Here is a 20,710-nt window from a genome sequence, read left to right on the forward strand (position 1 = left end):
CCATATTCATCCAGTAGGAAGAGAGCTCGAGGGACCGAGGTCATAGGGTTGGTGACGTGGAGGAGGATATCATCCGCGTAAAGTGCCACTTTATATTCTGTCGTCCCCAGGTGAATACCCTCCACTGTTGGGTCAGTCCTTATTACCATTGCTAGGGGCTCTAGGGAGAGGGCGAAGAGGATCGCGGAGAGGGGGCACCCCTGACGAGTCCCTTTTTCCAGGTTGAACCATCTAGAGTATTCGCCATTCACAAATATTGCCGCTCTAGGGTCTGTGTATACCGCTTGTATTGCCCTTCTGAACCTCGGGCACATTCCAACCTTACGCAGCACCGCTTTTAGGAATCCCCATTCGACCTTATCGTAAGCTTTCTCTGCGTCTATGGATAGGAGAGTAGGGTCGTTGCCCATGGTTTGGGATGTATAAATCAAATGTAGGGTCTTGCGCATTGTGTCGGCCCCCTGTCTCCCCAGTATGAACCCAACCTGGTCAGAGAGTATAAGTTGGGGCATTAGTGTTTCAAGCCTTGCAGCCAGTACCCTTGCGTAGATCTTTGCATCTAAATTGAGTAGTGAAATGGGACGGTAAGAGCTGCATTTTGTCGGGTCCCTCCCATCTTTGGGGATTACTGTGATGAGAGCCCTGACAAAGGAGTCGGGGGGTTTACCAGTATCGATGATTTCGTTGAAAAGTTCTGTTAAGAAGGGGGTCAGGAGAGAACTAAAGGTTTTGTAGAATCCGGCTGTGTAGCCGTCTTCTCCCGGTGACTTGCCTAAAGTGAGCCTCTTTATAGCAACCTGAACATCCAAATCAGTTATGGGGGATTCCAGCAGTTCAACATCTAGGGAGGGGATGCGGGGCATGTGTATTGAAGACAGGTAAGATTCTATTTCTGGTTGGTCGGGGTCTGACTCGGAGGAATATAAAGCTTCATAAAAGTTGGCAAAGCTTTCTGGGATAGTGGGGCAAGGGCGTGAATTGGAGGAAGCGTCGTCGGATATATGTAGTACCCTTTGTTCGGCCCTTTGCTCTCGTAGCCTGGCGGCAAAGAAGCGCATCTGCCTTGTCTCCCTTCTCATAGAATTTTTGCTTCAAAAATCTCAGCTTGCGTGCAATCTGTTTGTGTTCTAAGAATTTCAGATTGTTTCTTTTTCCCCTTGCTTCGTTCAGTTTTGCTCGGTTGGATTCTGATTCTCCCCGGTTGTTGGACTCCACCTGAGTGATTTTGGTTCGTAACCTGTGTTCAATAATGTTTCTCTCTTTTTTTTTCGACGCGCCTTCCCTTATCAGGATCCCTCTCCAGGTGGCTTTAGCGGCTTCCCATACAGTTTGCTTAGATACTTCGCCATTGTCTTTAGTGTCGAAAAACTGCATGATTTCAGACTCCATCTCAGCCTTAAAGGCCACGTCTTTCCAGAGGGTCTCATTGCATCACCATTTTCCACTCTTGACAGGTAAGTTTATCCATTGGATGTCTGTGCAGACCATGTCGTGGTCAGACCAAGAGATCGGGGTAATCTCTGAATGTGATACCATCTCTGCGAGCGCGCTAGTTACGTATAGGTAGTCTATTCTGGTGTATGTATTATGGGGGGGTGGAGTAGAAAGTGAAGCCTTGTTCGTCTGGGTGTTGGTCTCTCCACACATCCCTCATGTTGTACGTTTCCATCATGGTCGGTTCTGTCGCTGAGTTTTACATTGGGTTTGCCAGGCTTACGGTCTCTGACAGGATCGGCCCATTGATTGAAATCGCCACCTAGAATGACATGGCCAGGCGCCTCAAGTAGAATCTTCGGGAGAGTCTTAGTGAGGAATCTGGATTGACCTGTATTTGGGGAGTAGAGGGTCACAATGGTTGCATTTATTTTCCCAATGTGGCCACTCACTAGAAGTGCTCTGCCCTCTACATCAGACCATGACTTGGTGAGTTCAAATTCGGTGCCCTTTCTGATGAGAATCCCGACTCCCCCCTTTCGTAATGGACCGGAGCCCCAAAATTCTATTCCGACCTGTTTCGGTAAGATCCGCCATTCCTTGCCTTTCATGTACTTGGTTTCTTGCAGGAGAAGAATATCAAGCTGGGCCCTGCGGAATTCTCTGGCCACTAGTGATCTTTTCATCGGAGAATTAAGGACTTTAACATTGAGTGTCCCTACTCTCAGGGGGGTGGCATGCCCTGCATCAGTGTTTGCTGCCATTGATTGCGTTCAAAGGAAGATGACTGCTATTGACTGCTCGTTGATGCATGTCTGCTCTAGATCCCACGCTGCGTTGGTATGTATACGAGACGGTGAGTATTGCATTGACCATTACAAAGTTCTTTAACCATTCCTTGGATTTCCCCTTTTCTTTACCCATTTCCGGTTGGTGGCGTTCGATTGTACCCGGGCAAGGACACTGAGTCGGTATCGAACCACCCATAGGGGCCGTTACATCACACCCCTTGTCCAAATATGCCATCATTGTTTGAGTTGAGCCCTTTCATGGTCCCCCCCTAATTGTAGTCATTAGAGTTGCGGGGTTGTATCAATGTCAACACTTATTACATGTGAAATATAGTTCACTGCTTTGGTTTGATCTTACCCGTATTGTGAAGTCTTCAGTTTTCCACCTCTGGGGAAAGGTTGCCTCTTCGGAATTTCCGCGATCCCTTCACCCTCTTCCTCCGAGCACCCTGAGTATGCCATTCTCGATCTTCTCTTTGGTTCTTGTCTCAATTAGGATCGCCGTCAGGGGGGCCAAGAAGGTCGCAGATGCATGCTTTTATCTCCTTTTCGGATCTGAGTCTATGACTGGTTCCTTCGTATTCAAACGTTAGCGAGAAAGGGTATCCCCATCTGTATCTGACATTTTTCTCCTTAAGTTTCTTAGTGAGGGGGCCACACATCCTTCTGAGAGCCAGCGTCAGCGAAGATAAATCCTGATAGATCGCAATCTGGGATCCCCCTAGTGTGATCGTGTCACTTTTCCTGGCTTTTTCGAGGATTCGGGCCTTGTCCCAAAAGTGATGGAATCAGACCAGGACTGATCGTGGTCTGCCCGAATGGCCTCCCGCTCTGTGAATTTGTTCCGTGATTGGTACGTCCACCTCATCATCAGTTGTGAGAAGCTTAATAATATTTTGTAGACTTTCTTTGAGGTCCGCCTTTGTTTCGCCTTCTCTTTCCGGAATACCAAAAATGCGGATATTGTTATGTCTCTCTCTGTTTTCTAGATCATCAAGCTTAAGCTTAAAGTCCTCTCCTCGGCGTTCTAACTCCGTCATCCTATGATCGAGCTGTGTTTCGAGAGTATCAATGGAGGCTTGATTGTTCTCCACTCCTTCGAGTCTATCCTCCATGCTGTCAAGTCGCTGCGTAATCCTGTCAATTATGCCTCCTATGTTAGTGCCCAAGTTCTTTATTTCACCCAGAAGGGCAGCCATATCTCCTTTTTTCGCCACCGCCAGGTCATTCCCTGTGGTGTTGCTGTTCGCCATTGGGGGCTCAGAAGGTGCAGGTGAAGCAGGGGCGTAGGCGAAGTGCGACAGCCTGTGTTTAGCGGTCATAAGCGTTTCCGATGGCTGGGTGGAACGGGCGGTGCTTGGAGTTCAAAGGGAAGTGATCTCCGCGCTGCGTAATGTGGCTCCACGGCTGCTTCCCTCCGGGGAGTTGTGTCAGGGGGATGGTGTTACGGAAGCCAGTAGATCTTCTGCGCTGCAACGTTCGGGGATGCTGTCTCCGGGCACCGAGGGTGTGGGCCCTCCCATTCTCTTCGTATGGGCCAGAAGCTGGTCCCTGTCGGCGCAGTGCGACTCCGCGGGGCCTACAAGCGGGGCCTCGGGTCTCGTTGACACGCTGCCTGCGCGTGTGGTGGCGTCGACTCGAGGGCCCTTCTTCCTCCGGCTGTTTCAGAGGGTGCGGGGGTCCGTTTATCCTCAGGATTTTTCCCGGGCCGAGGGGGGTGTTCCGCCAACACTATCTCGTCGAATTTTCACGGGGGGGTAGCAGGAAAAGGGGGCTCAACTCATCTTCCGGGGTGATGCTGACAGAGCTCACGCTGAGAGTGTGTTCATCTCTGCGCCCCCTGGTGGCCAGTGCAGGATGTCCTTTTTAAAAATGTTCCTACCAGATTTAGTGAGGAGAGTAGGATAGTCAATAGAGAAGCAGTAAGAGAAGATAGGAGAGATAGAGAGCACCACAGAGTAGGTGGGAGTGGAGGGAGGAGGGGGGAAGACACAGGTGAGAGTAGGGGGACAAGATAGTTAACGGCAATCATGTTGTCATGATGCCTTCCTCCAAGGAGCCAGGTCCGACCCAGCAACCCCAGAGGCAGGCATCATTTCCCCCAGGGAAGTGCCAGCGGGCCCAAGCTGGGGCCCTTTGGACACAGTCCTGGCGCCTTAGGCGCCAGGCTCATGTTGGACCCCTGTCCTGGCGCCCTAGGCGCCAGGCTCATAAAGCTAGACATGTGTTCAAGTGTTTTAAGGTGCACTTACCTGATGCAGACCATGCTGCTACATCCAGGCCCTCTTGAGGCCTGAATGGAACTACTTTACCTGTGGAACTACTTTCCCCTGGGTGTGGTCGGGGAAGGGTACATACCTGATCGGTGGAAGGATACATACCTGGAACTTCTTCCAAAGCTATTTAAACCACGCCCGATCAGCAACTCACGCTTCGCGTTGTTCTGCTCCTCGCAGCTGGACGCTCACCGTGTCAGCTCCTGCTTCTGGACTTCAGCCACGCCTGTCAGCATCCTGGGTCACCTGCTAAGAGAGAATTGGAGAGAAAGAAGACCTTACCTGCTAAATCTGCATCACGGAGACTTCACACCGACGATCCTGAAAGGGAAGACATCATTTTAAAAGCATTTCACTTCGATCGCTGCAGCGCTGCATTTCACTCACCTTTCCTGGGCACCTCCGTCTTCAGCAGCGATCATCCGGATCCGCAGCCACTTCCCAGAGCCTAGAGAGAAAAAGACAAGAACACAAGGTGAGAGAAGGAAGGGAATAGGAAAAGCTCAGTTTCCTTCTAAGACTTACCTGTAGGGTCATTCCCATTTCATTTTGGGTCCTGCCGCTTCCTGGCATTCCGGACCCCGGCCCCTATGGGGAAAAAAGACAAAGACATTGAATGAGCGAATGCAAAGTCATTACCCGAACGCTCATCCAGAACTTACCTGTCATTTACTGGAACTGCACGTTTCACTTCGGGTCGGCGCCATATCTCCGGCATTCCGAACCCCGGCCCCTAAGGGGAAAAAGACATAAGCGTTAGCGCTTGCTGCAATAAGACAATGAACATTATTATTAAGCTTGAACTTTTGAACTTGCTACAGAACTCTTACAGCGCTTTACCTGAACAGTCAAGCTTATTTGAACTCCCAACAAACCTCAATCCAGTGAAGTAACTGGGTTTCAACACGCCCCTGCATCAGAAGCAGGATGGAGAACTCATCCTTCCAGACCCTAAGGTGAGACTTCACGGGGAATCGAGGAAGGGTATCGTGGAGGGTTGGAAGGGAGTGGGAGGCTTCAGCATTATTCCGTCAGTAGGTAATACTCCCTTTTCACGCACAGGGGAATATTCCTGCGAGCCAGTGAGTCCATCTTCAGAGTCCTGCGCTTCACCATAGAAGAAGCATCAGCACTTGAAGCCAGACCTGCGCCAACGTGGGAATCAGGTGAGCGTGACACATGTTGCGCAGTAGGACAGACTCTCAGGGTTAAGAGCTCACGGTGCTTAAATATAGAACCGGGTAGAAGCCGCCTAAGTTTGAGAATACTGAAAGGGGAGAAAAAGGCCTAGGTTTTCACAGCGCAAAAATTTGAAATACTGGTACAGTGAGTATTAAATAACACGTGGAGAGGCCACCTAAGTTTGAGAATCCTGAAAGGGGAGAAAAAGGCCTAGTTTTTCACAGCGCAAACATTTGAAACACTTGTACAATATATATTAACTAACATGTGGAGAGGCCACCTAAGTTTGAGAATCCTGAAAGGGGAGAAAAAGGCCTAGTTTTTTACAGTGCAAAATTTTAAATACTGGTACAGTGCATATTAAATAACATGTGGAGAGGCCACCTAAGTTTGAGAATCCTGAAAGGGGAGGAAAAGGCCTAGTTTGTTCATAGCGCAAAACTTTTGTTAAGGAGTCTGAAGGAGGGGTAGGCAGGGAGACTGGTAGGACTAACAGTGGAGACTGAATGGCAACTGGCTTCCCCTGCGGACACCTGCAGACAAAACAGGAGCCGCAGCCATGGGAGCTGCCCTTTGACTAAGGGGCCCTTAGCCGTGGGGCTGCCGGGCAGGGGGCTGCCGAGGAGGGTCAATTAAGATCAGATGTGCATCCAATAGGAGGGGAGGAAAGGGGTGGGCAGGTAGGTAGCCTACCCATAGTGCTCCACAAAGTAGCACGACCATGAATGTTCCGTGTTTTGTGCATGTCCTTCACGTTATAGTGACACATCCCAAAAGCAAATGCCATCCCTGAATGGACATCATTGCCCTGAACGAGAATATCAGCTCACGTTGCACGCAGGTCTAAAGGACTAAAAAATGTGCTGCACCATTTGTAGGCATACCACAAGTAAATACAACACCACTGCAACACAACAACTCCCAGTTGTTGGAATTCTATTTTCCTTATGTTGGACAGTCTAAGTGAACGGTGCAATAGCATCACTCATCATTTCATCAATCACTGACAACTTTAGATGCAGCATTATTTAGGACTAGACAGTGTCAGCTGCTTTCTTATTTCTGGTATCTGCTAAATCCATTTGAAAAGGCCACCCATCATGTTAACCAGTGCAGTGCATCACTCATTGAGGTATTGCCACTGATTTATCTCATTATGCAGTTTTACACATAGCCTTGAAGAAACATAAAACAAAACATCTCTTGGCCCTGTATCTCAACTAATGTGTCAAGATCCCATCTGCATAGGAAGTCTGAGAACCAAACAGAACAGACACAGTTCAAAATGTGAAAAGATTGACTGATGAACTGGGCGGATAAACAATTGCACGAAGTCAGGAACAAACTACAACCACATCTTTACAGAGCCCACCAGTAGTAGCAGATGTCACACTGTATTTTCTTCATTATTATGGAGTACTTCGGCTTGTAGTCCACTCCCCATGACCCATATTTTGTGAACCCTACTCATAGTGTTAGGCATTTGAAAGAGAGTCCATAGGACACAATCCTCACTTAGAGAGTCTTCAGCAGCTACAATTGTAGTTGTATATATAATTGATGCACCTCACAAAAGTATGGATGAATAGCCACACCAGTACTGGGTCAGTGCCACTTATGAGAGTTGCTATAGAATCCTTTTGCTGTCCCCCAGCATTGTACAATATATATCTTCAGTGCTACCGAGGCAAGTGTATCTGACGGCAGGCCACGCCTGATAGAGCTAACATAAAAATGGCCAAATGTCGACAACACAATCCTGACTAATCAAACTCCCCAACTCCTACAAATCCTTTACTATTGACGGTAATACCATCACGGTATCCAAAAACGTAAAAACCCTAGGAGTCTATCTAGATTCCACATTATCCAAAAGGAGACAGGTAAATGCAATTGCATCGACCACAGCATACAGTGCCAAACTAATCAATGCCTGCAGGCCCTTCCTGACCACTGACAACTGCATTATACATTCGAGAGCCCTCAACTTTCCAGGATTGACTACTGTACCTCCCTCTTTGCAGGGTCCAACGCCAGAAGTATAAAGATATTAGAAATTATCCAGAGTAACGCAGTAAGAGCAGCATTCAGATCCCTAAAAAAGCACACATCTCTACAGCCAGAAGAAACATCCACTGGCTCCCGGTCCGAGAACGCATCATGTTCAAAATACTATCCTTAACCCACAAATGCTTAGCGAATAGAGCCTCTACCTATCTATCCAGACAAATCACCAAGACCCAATCCGACAGGCCTACCCAGTCTGCTTACTTGCATCTTCTTGCCATCCGCAGATACAGTTGTTAGAACGCGGGAGGCAGTAGTTCCCCTGTGATTGCGGCCAAACAATGGAATGCTCTGCCCCTAGTGCTCAGATCAGACCCATCCTTCTGGTCCTTCCACAAAGGCCTCAAAACCTGGCTCTTTTCCCAAGAAATCTAAAGGAACTGAACGTTGCTCAACCGTCCTTGCCTCCGGCCTTCTGTCTCAATTTAGCTCCTGTAAACATTCACTTGCTGTAAGTTAACTTTACTGCTATACTCATGTCCATTACCAAGTTTTCTCTAAAACTACCTCTGTATGTAACCTTGTAAACACCATTCTTACGTAACCTAACGCCTACTGTTATACACACATCTATCACCAAGTATGGCTCTAAACTACCTTTGTTTGTAACCTTGTAACTACCAATCACACATAATCTAGTGCCCATTTGCCCCTGGGTTTGGTGCCCTTTACAAATGTCAAAATAAATATAAATAAAGAAACACAAGAACATTGTGGGTTCTACCCAGTACCTCAATTCCACCAACATAAGATTGTTTTTTAGTTATACCTGCATGAGTGCTGCCAATGTGAGAGGTTTGAGGGTCTCCCAGTAGCATGAGAGTAGCTCATGCTACAAACTGAGAGTAGCATTTTTTGGGTTCTCCCTGAGTTATACAAGAGAGACACAAACATAAATATATTTGTATGGTCTCCCTGGTGATGGTTGGTGGAGGGATGAACATGAATTGTAGAAGGGGAACCAACTAACAAGGGATCCAAGATAGGTATTGAAATGGAGATGTCAGCAAGGGTATTGCTGACATCTCAGTGGTAGTAGGGTAGAGGTGATCATGCGGATAAGAATGCTTTAAACACAGTGTGGGAGTCATGTTCAAAAGTAAAAGGTGGAGTTGGAGAGCTGAATAGGAAATAATTAAGTTGTTGGTGTTTTTGATATGTTAGAGGATGTGTTATTAGAATATGGTGAGGGCAATGAAGGGTAAAGTGTGAGAGGAGGAAACAGAAAGCTAAGGGTTGGTGAGATTGAGGAGGATGAAACATGACAGGGATTTAACCAATGTACAAATATATATATTGCTTTCCTGTGTGTTCCACATGGATCTGTGTATTGGCGGTCATGGGCACAGATGTTATCTTCCAGAGCATCTTGGGTGGCACTATATTCCAGTTTCCCCAAGCTGACTAACCCACAACTTCACAATAAATGTAGGCATGAATGCAGGAAACCAAAAAGGCAACACAAATCTGATAGCAGAAGTCTGTGCTGCTGACTGTGGTTGGCCTTCATACTACTATGGTCTACATTATGAGGGTGTGGGGGATGACCTGCATCTTCAGAAGTGCTGGCTGATATTTCCTCTGCACTATTGGAGAAGTTCACAATAACAATGGGGTCTGCTACTCTCCTCATTTGGTTGCCAAATCTTCTCCTGCTCCCCTTTCCTCCTCCTCCTCCTCATCCTCTTTCCCCATTCCACTTCCGTGTTCTGCAAACTCAGTTACCACCTACTGCTCCCCATCTTCCTCTTCAAGAAGTCCACCTCTTACTTCCTCCCATGTTATGTCCCTTGTGTTTCACCTCATGTTTATCGCTCCATCTTTGCCTCTTCTTACATCACTTTCTGGTGACACTCCAACTCTCTCTTCACCTTTTTCACTTTCTTCTCACACTCCATCACTTCTCCCTTCTGGTATGCCTCTTGCTGTTGATCCTCCCCCTCAATCAAAAATGAGATGATCCCAAAGAGATCCACTTGGTTCGTTACAATTATGAGGGGTGACAGTAAAGGAAATTCCCAGGGGATTGCGATGAGTTCAAAGGGTTTCACATCAGGTGTTTCTATCACAATTTGGGTCCAGTGTAAGTGAAAGGGATAATTACAAAAATAAACAATAATAAAGGGTTTCCCAAAGGGCTTCTTTTTTCCTTCTTTGAGGTGGAAGCGGAAATGTTAAGGAAAGGGGCTTTCTAATGGGGAGACTGACCTAGTGGAACTTCACAAAAAATCACAATGCAGATAAAAAGGCAATGACAAGGAATGCAATGTAAAACACCAATGCTCCTATCGGCTACAGAAGAAGCCTTCCTGCTCTCTCTCAGTGGGGATCATGCCTGTTCCTCCCTCTAATAGCCAAGCACAACTGACAGAAAACCAGGAACTCAGTTGGGCCCTTTTCTGCCCACTGAACCTCTCCAGAGAATCAGGATCTTTGATTGCTCCAACAATGCCTGCATGATGGGACATGTATTGTTTTGGAGTGGCACATCACACCAAATGTATCTTGGATCCGGTATGATCATGAGATGCCAGCAGGACCTGCAAGGTTTTGAGGGAACTGTGACTAATGCCAGCAATATTCGGCTCAACCTATGAGATCAGTTTGCTGTGGCTCAACTACTCTTTCTTGTGAGATCTTCCTTTTTTTCCTGGCACTGCACTGTTATATGCCCCTATACCCCCATAATCCACCACAACAGATATGTGTGCCCTCTAGGACAGTGCCACTTCCACATGCCCTCTTCACTAAAGGTTTGAAATTAAAATCAACAATTTCTTAGTTTCATCGTTTCTCACCGCAGGTCCCCTTTATTATAAATTCTAGATTATTAACAGATATCATTATTAAAGAGTCTAAAATGTCAGCTTTCGTATACATTGTTTTCCAACGTGTACTGGCTACCAGTAGTCTATACAACTTTATTTTAGCTGTTAAAATGTAAGTAGATTTCCTAACACACATCCACCCCAAATATCTATTTGAAATTGTGTGCAATTTCGAACTTCATTTCCTTAGGGTGCGACATAGTTATGACAGGGTGATTGGATTTCAATATGAATGTTGAACCTGAGGCTAAAATTCAAAGTGTTCAGTTTTGAAAAGAGAATCTGAAGGCGGAGCAGAAACAGTTCTGCTTATTCCCTCGTTGCGTAAGGCTGCAGGAGAAGTTGGATTGGTGTTCCCTATTGACGGCACAAACTTTCTAATTTTTAATTTAAATTCAATATCATAGCATATCAAATATTTAAAACTCATAAATCTGGAAACGCCAAGCATTCCCAAACATGAAACGCTGCACTCGGATCTCTCATAAATAGTTTCCTTTGTTGTTACGATATTTCAAGATGTCGTCCTGAGAAGTTTTGAACTATTTACAGAAAATATATACTTCGCCTCTTGTTTGGGATGCTAAAATGTGCCACGTGTGATGCGTGTGATTATGCAAATGTTTTTTCTATTTAACAAAGAAGTATTTACTCACCAAGTGAATGTAAACCGTGATTAAAATGTGTATGCACAACGTGTAATATCGATGGTGAAGACCTTTCAGACACAGGAAGATGTCAACAGAGCTTGAAAACAACTTTTCATAATCCAGATTTCTCTGAAAAAATGAAACGTGGTGTCTAAAATGGAGACAATAGTACATTGTTCTGACGCCTAATAAATGCGAACTGCTAGGCATAGAATGTACATATTCAAATGCCCTTGTTCACTCATTAGCATATTTGCACAAAAAAAAGGGTGTGGGGTGATCGGCTCATCGCGATGTGCAACCTGAATTCACAAATGGGATGCACATTAAAATGCACAGAAAATAAATACATCCCCCTAACCCTGTTTAAAGCAGGTGCAGGGGTGTGTGCAATATGAGGCAGGGTTGTTCCGAACCTTCAGTGCAATTTTTTGCAAATGAACAGCAGCTAAATGAAGGGGAAATAGATGCGTTATTCGTTTTTTATTTATTTTTCATGATAATTCGCAATGCCATACCTTTTAGAGGCCAGTAATTGAGAAATGTCCTCAAAGAACCACTCTAGCTGCTGGGATCCAACAATACAATAATATCAGTAGCGCAAGTGTGCAGGTCAGCCCATCATTTGCACTGTCGTCTAGCCTCCTAGAAATGTGACAGTCACTTTGTGCATAGGGTGACCTGCCCCTTTCTCAAAGTCATGCCAGTAAAGAATTGCGTCTTCTACACATTTGTTTTATTTGTGTGATTTTTGGAGAATTTGCTTCCTAAGCAGGTAAGGCAACTTTTCACTAGTCACTCACAAAAACATATGTTCTTTTACTTTCTGACAGCTGTAACACACAATGAATGTTCTGTACCAATATAGCAAGGAGAATAATCCACGTGCTTGTAGCATACAGACACACATAGCGTGCATCACTAAAAACAGAATCAATGTCACGTGCAATGATTAGCCCGAGATTTTTATGAATATTTTGTTATACATAAAATTACTTAAATTAGGATTCCATTCTTTTTTATTTATTTATAGCGCACAGATTTACAACACACCTTGCACATTTAAAACATATAAAAAAATCACAAGTACAAAGTACATCATACAGTTAATACCAATGAATACCCTGTATACAATTACAGGATACAAACACATGTACAAACGTAGCCAACATACAATAACCCCATTAAATCAAATTACGTACATTCAATTCCATCTTCCGTCCTTAGTTCATTGTCGTGGAATAAAAGCAATACAAAACGTAATATTGCTAACATCAAACATATCTGTGTTCCATTTAAAATTCTGAACGCAAAGCTAGTTTTCCAAAACCCTCTCCAAGTTGTGAGCAAAGTGGGCAAAATAACGTAATTTCAGTTCTATCAATTTTGGACCAGGTAATACAAGATGTTGTAGTGTTTCCAGGGGGACAGTGCCACATAACCTACAACCTCTCTGAACCCTTGGTATTTTCAGATGAGGACCTAAAACCTGAAGGGCTTGGACCTAAATGCAGCCTCATGAAGTGCCTCCTCGAAAAAAGGGTGCAGCCATTTCAACAAATATGGAGGAATTAATTCCAATTTATTTTCTTGAAGATTATGCTGCGTGAACATTGAGGAGCGCAAGCAGGTGCAAGCAGGTGCAAGCAGGCGCAAGCATGAAAAAACAGGCGCACGCGCACGCGTGCGATTCATGGAAGTCCCTGCGCATGTTTTCCTTGGGATGTGCGCCAGACCTGAGCGTAGCGCACACGGGCGCACACGTCATTGCAACAGCTCAAACGCTGTGCGCGACGCGCACAGGGAAAGCGCACAACGTCCGCGCACACACCAAAAAGCGGGCGGGACATGGGGCGTAACACGTGGAATGGGAAACAAGGCGTGAAAAAGAAGGCGTAACTGGGGAAGTACTGCTGGGAAGTACACGGAACGCCCACACGCACGCGAACCACACGTATTCATGGAATCGAATAGGGCAAACCCGCGCACGGGCAAAGACACGCACATACCTAAACATGTCCGCCACACGAAGGCAGGCGGTAGCGTCCCTGCGCATTACAAAAGTGTGCGCAAATAAAAAGCAAGTATATACTGCTATGATGAATGTCCCATACAGTGGCCCCCTAGGATAAATGATGTGCACGCAACACACAGGCACCCCATAAAAAGAAGAAAAAGAGACAAGCGCCCCCCAATAGCCCATGTGCATGCAAAAATGATACAAGTAGTACGGTGTGGCAGCCAGGGAAGTTTTACACGCGAAAGGGCCCTGTACGAGTGGGGTACGTGTATTCCTGGGGTTCGCGGGAAGTTTTACATGCGATTGGCCCTGTGCAAGTGGGGTACGTGTATTCCTGGGGTTCGCGGGAAGTTTTACAGGCGATTGGCCCTGTGCGAGAGGGGTACGTGTATTCCTGGGGTTCTCGGGTAGTTTCACACGCGATTGACCCTGTGCGAGTGGGGTACGTGTATTACTGGGGTTCGCGGGAAGTTTCACACGCGATTGGCCCTGTGCGAGTGGGGTACGTGTATTACTGGGGTTCGCGGGAAGTTTTACACGCAAAAGAGCCTTGTGCGAGTGGGGTACGTGTACTACTGGGGTTCGTAGGAAGTTTTACACGCAATTGGCCCTGTGCGAGTGGGGTACGTGTATTCCTGGGGTTCACGGGAAGTTTCACACGCGATTGGCCTGTGCGAGTGGGGTCATGTATTACTGGGGTTCGCAGAAAGTTTCACACGCGATTGTCCCTGTGCAAGCGGGGTACGTGTATTACTGGGGTTTGCGGGAAGTTTTACACGCGAAAGGGCCCTGTGCAAGTGGGTTACGTGTATTGCTGGAGTTCGTGGGAGGTTTTACACGTGAAAGGGCCCTGTGCGAGTGGGGTACGTGTATTCCTGGGGTTCACGGGAAGTTTCACACGCGATTGGCCCTGTGCAAGTGGGGTACATGTATTCCTGGGGTTCGCGGGAAATTTTACACGCGATTGGCCCTGTGCGAGAGGGGTACGTGTATTCCTGGGGTTCTCGGGTAGTTTCACACGCGATTGACCCTGTGCGAGTGGGGTACGTGTATTACTGGGGTTCGCGGGAAGTTTCACACGCGATTGGCCCTGTGCGAGTGGGGTACGTGTATTACTGGGGTTCGCGGGAAGTTTTACACGCAAAAGAGCCTTGTGCGAGTGGGGTACGTGTACTACTGGGGTTCGTAGGAAGTTTTACACGCAATTGGCCCTGTGCGAGTGGGGTACGTGTATTCCTGGGGTTCACGGGAAGTTTCACACGCGATTGGCCTGTGCGAGTGGGGTCATGTATTACTGGGGTTCGCAGAAAGTTTCACACGCGATTGTCCCTGTGCAAGCGGGGTACGTGTATTACTGGGGTTTGCGGGAAGTTTTACACGCGAAAGGGCCCTGTGCAAGTGGGTTACGTGTATTGCTGGAGTTCGTGGGAGGTTTTACACGTGAAAGGGCCCTGTGCGAGTGGGGTACGTGTATTCCTGGGGTTCACGGGAAGTTTCACACGCGATTGGCCCTGTGCAAGTGGGGTACATGTATTCCTGGGGTTCGCGGGAAATTTTACACGCGATTGGCCCTGTGTGAGTGGGGTACGTGTATTCCTGGGGTTCGCGGCAAGTTACACACGCGATTGGCCCTGTGCGAGTGGGGTACGTGTATTACTGGGGTTCGCGGGAAGTTTCACACGCAATTGGCCCTGTGCGAGTGGGGTACGTGTATTACTGGGGTTCATGGGAAGTTTCACACGCGATTGGCCCTGGGCGAGCGGGATACCACTCACCTTCTGCCTTGTGTGTAGAAGAACGCGTAGCCAACATCCACCCGCTGTGAAGTAATAGCGTGTGAACCCCAATGGCTGGAAAACACACGCCCGCACCCCACGAAAAGCATGTACGGAGCAATGAAAAGCCACGTGGGATCTTCGAGCCGTGCCAGGGCAACGCCCGTGCGTGGTACATCACAGACGCGCTTACGCGCTAAGGGTCTTTGGTCCAATGAAATCGCATACGTGTGCTGACGCGCTTACACGCTAAGGGCCTTTCCTCGGATTTCACACTGGCATGCACTTTTTTCACGTGCCAATTCACTCCGTATCAAGCTGGCCACGTGTACACACACGGAAAAGACCACGCTCCTGCCCTGAAGGCCATTTTCCTGCCCCCCAGAGCCCCGAGCACGCTCCCACCTGCCATCTGCTGCTGCCTGACTGCCTGCCTGCTGCCCACGTGCCCTGCTATTTGGTGCCTGCACGTCAGCCAGGGTTCCAGTTGCTGTGTCCACCCCTGCTGGAACAGAAGACTCCCGACTGGGATACCATCGCTCCACAGCCCAGCCCCAGGACCCAGTTGCCCACCCACGCCTGCCTCAGGGGTCGCCATGTCAGGAAAAACACCATCTGAGACCACTGGCGACCCCCAGCCAGAGAGGCAGAGGACCATCAGCTTCAGTGTGTAGGAAGTTGGTGTCCTGGTGGAGCATGTCCTGGGGCATTATGATGCCCTCTTCGGAACATCACACGCCAAAAAGGAAGGATGGGAGAGGATCTGGGACGATGTAGTGGTTGCCATCAACGCAGAGGGGGTGGCAACCCACAACATCAAGCACGTCAAGAAGCGCTGGGAGGACCTCAGGTCCAGGACCCTCCACAAGGCCCAGCGCCTCGCGGAGGGGGGCCGGGTCAGCATGAGTGACATCCAGATGAGGGTCCTGGAACACGTATGCCCAGCGCTCCACGCCCAGATCCTTCAGAGGAAGAACCGTCTGGAGTTCAGCGGTAATTGGCCAAGCATTGGTGTGCGAGACAGGGCATGTTGAAGTGTGCTGGTAGTCTGATACTTGCCTGTATGTGTGACATGGGCCATGTATGGATGTGTGTGTGCAGGGACATCATGGTCATGCATGTGAGACCAGTAATGTGCGAACCACATGGTTGGTGCATGAGTTCCAATGCTACATGGGGAGCTGTATGGCAATTGCACACATGAAAGCATGCCAGTGTCTGTTCTTGCACATGGTGGGGGTGTGAGGGATGGGTGCTGCTGTCATGTACATGTATGGTGCACATGTGTGTGTGTCTGAGAAGTGTGTCTGCGACTTCAATACGCCATGGATTCATGACACATGTCCGTGATGATGTGTAGATTCACTCATGCAGTGCGGTCACCGTTGTATGCACTGTGTCTATCCACTGTGTCTGTGGTGTACAAGGCATGATGCATGACCCTCCGGTGATGTGTCTGCATGGATCAGTGTGAGCCAGGATGCATGTGAGTTTGAAGGCAATATTTTGATTAATAGAGGCCCTCGTACTCGGATGCTGATGTTTATTGCAGGCGCCATGCCTATTTATGCATGTGTGTTGCGTGCATTCACTCATGTGTTGTGGAGGGACAGGATGGAAGTGACGTTAGACACTGCCACTCATGCGTTATTGCTTCCTGTCTAGGGGAATATTGTACTGTACCCTGATGCTTGTGTTCTATGTCTCCCTCTACACAGCGTCAAGTGAAGAAGAGGGCGTAGACGGTGCTGTGGAGCCAAGCGGCGGGGATGCCTCCACTGGGCGGCGACGCAAGCCCAGCCACCCTCCCAGGACTTGCCATCATCCGGGAGCCAGGGGGCTGGTGCAGCGTCTGCCACTACGGCTGTGGCGGAAGGGCCGGGTGAGCCCCCACAGGGGCTTGCAATGGCAGAAGATGGTTCGGAGACATCCAGGTTGGTGGTCTCCACAGAGGAGGAGGAGCCCGCTACTGAGCCGCACATGGGGCCTGGTGGTGGTAGTACCACTGGTGCAAGTGGTGCAGTCCAGGGTCAAGAGGCAGCACAGGTCACCGCATAGGGGCCTGTGCATGTCCCTGTCCTTGACCCTGTGACTGCACCACCATGCACCAGCAGGTAGGCCCCGTCCCAGGCCCGTCCGCAGGTAGGGGAAAGTGCCATGTCATCTGCCTCTCCACTACCTGCGGATGAGGGGTCCCATGAACGTATGGGCTCCGTCCTGATTGGTGTTGCGTTGCGCACGTGTGACATTCGTGATGACGTGCATTCTTCCTGGGCAGAGAACGCACGCCATCACGAAGAGCAGCTTTGCGACGTGGCACTGTTGGGAGGGGGCCTGGTTGTTGGGTTCCTACATGTGACGCGCACTCTGGCGGAACTCTCCTCTTCTGTGGAGACTATGCGCCAGTCGTTCTCCCTGCCGTCTTCTGGCCCAGATTCCACCAGGGCCCCCTGTGGACCTGGCCTGACCAACAGAGCCAGCTTGGTGGAGATCCCATCCCTGCCACAGTCGAGAGTCGGCAATCCAGCAGGGGTGGACACCACAACTGGAGACCAGCTGATGGAGGATGTGCAGGCATCTTTGGACAGGGCACATGGACAGCAGCAGCAGCAGCAGGAGCAGGCTGTAGGTGGGAGCAATGATGGCTCGGGGCCATCGACATCAGGGGGGCAGGCATCGGCCAGAGGGCAGGAGGGCCCTGGAATGGATGTGTCTTCTGTGTGGCTGCGGTTGGGCCAGTACTATTACTTACTTATCATATTGAGGAGAAGAACAAAACAGAAATCGGGCGGAAGAGGCACGGCTCACCATGGTCAAGGCGGAGTTCTCCATGCGTCGGGCGTTGAGGCGAGCAGAGTGCCTCGAGGTGACTCACAGGGAGTTGGAACAGGCCATGAGTGCCTCCCTGCGAGACCTCGGGGCCAGGGCAGAGGCCCGCCTCCGGGACATCGACATGCAGTTCGATGATGCCCTGGCCCGGGACACCACATAGTGAGCCGCAGGACTTGCCCGCTGCCATTGTATATAGTTAGATAGTGTTAGGTTTCCTTTCCTTTTCTTTTTTTATTTTAGTTGCGCTTGGACAATGCACCACGTTTTTGTATATAGTTTTTTATTAGGTAGTATTTTTGGTAGGTTTAATTTCATCAGTTGGGCTCATGGACCCTGGATTGTTCATTTGTACATAGTTCACCATTGGATTATTCTCATTTTTTTTATTTTCACCATGCAGCAATGGATTTCACTTTATTTTTTCCCTTGGATTTGCTTTGTTGGACTGTGACTTTGGGCACCATTTCTTTTGGATTTCTTTGGCTCTAGAGCCACCATGACCTGTCCACCCATAACTACGGCTGCCAGTCAGAGCACCCCCCACAATATCTAGAACTCCTGCTGTGCACCATTTCATGAACCAACCGGACATCAGGTCCTCACCTAACAGGCCCAAATAACCAGGACGAACAACCGGGAACACACTAGGTACAACCACCCACCTGCCACAACAACCCACAGGGAAGTCAGCCCTGACCTAGAGAGGAGTCGAGATGGGCCGACGGAAGACTGCCAAGAACGTTGGTAGACGCAATTAAGCAGCAACAAAAGAGTCCAACCAGAGGCTCCACCAAACCAACCAACTCACTAGCACATCTCCCCTTCCTGCTCCTCTAACATAACCAATGCCACTACACTAGACTATGGGCAAGCCACACTACACATAAACATTCCAAGAATCAAGCTAATGTTCAGAACCTACCATCTCTCTGAGATTCTGAAACGACACCTAGAAGGAATCTCTGGTACATAGTCCACAAATCCATCAACTACATAACTACACACCAACGCAATAAATAGTCATACACCAACAGCCATCTGAGACTCTGGACACAGTGTGCAAAAACAGAATTCACCCCAACATCACATGACACACACACCAACACAAACACTAGCACACATTTGAGGCACTGAGCCTTACTCATATGGTTACAACACGCAGGGCCTCCCAAACCAACTCCTACATGCAATACAATGCTCACAGATGCCAGTTCCTCCTGGATCTGAACCTATTATTTGATCCTTTCCTCACTAACACTGCCAGCCCCCATCTCTTCCAGAGCCACGTGAGCACCTGGCAACTGCCCTTGGGTAGTAGCGGTATAAATCAACATAACATAGCATGACTGATTTTGATATCATATAACCTGAATGTCCTGTTTATGACCAAATACATGCTCCTTAATTCAGTGCAGAGGCTCCACGGGGCTACACTTACCATAATATGCCTCACTCATCTGCCTCAATATTTCTCACTCAAATCAGAAGTTTGCACAGGACAACATACCCCAGAAAGCACTCTACCTAACTCAATAAACATGCCACTACATGGATTATACCAACACTGTGAGCCATTAGAAAGGTATTCTGAGACCCGAGAGGACTAAACTGTGCATCTTTCATTGTTGATGCAACACTTATTTGTTACAAAATGCATAATGACTGATTCAGTGCAAATGTCCACGCAGATGTTTGTGTTGCAGGAGCACTCTGCCACTCTCATTATGGGTAAACCCAAATAAGTTCACATTTTGCCTCAATATGTCAGAATCTTCTAAAAAACAAGATATTTTAGAAGGTATTTAGTCTCGCTCATGGGAGTTATCGACTGTGATTAGGTCCCAAACCTTGCTTTGGTGTGGAGGGTGTAGTGGCCAAAGAATTTGGGTGGCACCACCTACTACAAGATGCCAGGGTCTGGTAGTGTTGTGGGAGAGGATCTCTGTGCCCACTGTACAATCTCCCAGTCTTCTTGTAGAGGCTTGTATATTGGGTGCTAATTTGACTCTTTCCATTTAATAGAACCCTGAAGCAAGTGATACACCTACAAATACCAGCGACTGTGGTATGATCATTCTGAAAAGGTGCCACATGTAATGTGCATAGAACCTCACATCCTTCTAGGTGCCCCTTTACAAAATCCCTCTCCCCAGGCACGGGAGCATTATAGATGCTAGAAAGAGAGGGTGTGCCAGGCCCTGCACACATGCATAGATCTGTCCTCGAAGTGCAGTAATCTGGAGACTTATTGTTAACTGTAAAACACTGCATCCCAGAATCAAACAGCGTATATGTCTCACCAACAAAACCGTATTAATTAGATTCACAGATATGTCTGAATAATATACATAGGGCCTCATTACACGGCGGTAAGGGTTAACGGTCACCGGTAATGGTACCGGTGACCGTTAACCCTTACCGCCTTACTACGAGGTCCCTTAGCGGGTTGGTACTTTAACGCCTGCTTTTAGCAGGCTTTAAAAACCAACCCGCTAAGGGACCTTGGTGCTAATTACGGCACCGCAAATTTGCAGTACCGTAATTAGCACCTTCCCCATTCCCATTATGCCCTATGGGGCAAAAATGGGAATGGGAAAGGGCAATGGTGGAAGGGGGAATTACCGCCCCGCCAACCTTGGAATAGGGCGGTAATTCCCCTTTCCACCAAGGCGGTGCCGGTATTTTACTGACATGGACCAAGGTGCTAATAGCACCTTGGTCCACCGCCTAACGTGTAATGAGGCCCAGAGTGTGAGCACTGAGCTTTAGTGTTGCAGGGATGCTCCCTCTGTTTGCAGATAGGTCTGTCAAGATGGAAGCAAGACTTGATCGAGGCACAGTCTGCTGGATCATAA

The sequence above is a fragment of the Ambystoma mexicanum genome, chromosome 10 (genome assembly GCF_040938575.1).
Source record: "Ambystoma mexicanum isolate Mex_15411 chromosome 10, UKY_AmexF1_1, whole genome shotgun sequence".
In the NCBI taxonomy this organism is placed as follows: domain Eukaryota; kingdom Metazoa; phylum Chordata; class Amphibia; order Caudata; family Ambystomatidae; genus Ambystoma; species Ambystoma mexicanum.